Source organism: Aureococcus anophagefferens (assembly GCF_000186865.1).
Source record: "Aureococcus anophagefferens unplaced genomic scaffold AURANscaffold_8, whole genome shotgun sequence".
NCBI lineage: Eukaryota > Pelagophyceae > Pelagomonadales > Pelagomonadaceae > Aureococcus > Aureococcus anophagefferens.
Window position 1 is genome coordinate 1,924,287 of NW_008705568.1, and position 972 is coordinate 1,925,258.

The following is a 972-nucleotide window of genomic DNA, read 5'->3' on the forward strand; positions in this document are numbered from 1 at the left end:
TACACGCACAACGCGTCCGTCAAGCTCTGGATCAAGCACTACCCGGCCATGGCGAAGGTGCTGCCGTCGCCGCACCGCAAGCGCGACCCCGTCGACCGCGTGTGCTCCGCCGCGACGTCGATGCTCGCGTCCGTCGACAGCTCGCTCGCGGACGTGCTCAAGGACACGGACCTCGCGTCGTCGGCCATCCCGGACACCATCGAGGAGGACACCAAGGGATGGTCGAATGGAGCCCTTCCAGAGCTCGCTTACGAGAGTGACCCGACCCGACCGTGACCGCAGGCCGCCGGGCCGACGCGCCGACGCGGCCGCGGCGACGCCCCCCCGCGCGGAAGACCCGCGCCCCCCACCGAGGCCCAAGCAGCCCAATCCCCCCCCGCCCCCGCCGCCCCCGACCCCTGTGCTCCTGTAACGCGCGCGTTTTCGCATCCGGCCTTCGTTTGACGTCATGTTGAAGATTACTCGGACCACACTCGAAGCATGCGCACGCTGGCGGTCGCCGGCCTCGCGCTCGGCGGCGCCTCCGCCTTCGTCGCCGCGCCGGCGCCGCGGGCGGCGACGCGCCCGCACCTCTTCGGCCTCGGCAAGCGAGACGCGCCGGCGCCGACGAACGCGGAGACGTTCAAGCCGAAGCTAGGGTCGCGCGTCGACGACGCCCTCGCGCGCGAGGTCACGCCGCAGAAGGGGCCGACCATCGACTTCTCCGGCGGCGGCGCCAAGATGGCGGCCTTCTACGGCGTGCTCGCCGCTGCCGTTGGCTTGGCGCTGACCTACTCGAGCTAGCGACGGCGCTCCGAGCCCGCGCGGCCCGCCGGGCGCGGTCGGGGCCTGCGGCGCGCGCCGGGATGCGGCGCGGCGCCGGGCGCTCCGGGACGGGGGCCGCGGCGCCGGGATCCCGCGCGCGCGCGGCCTAAGCCACCCGGGCGGGCGGCGCGCGTCCTCCCGGCCTCGACGTCGGATCCGGGGGCGACC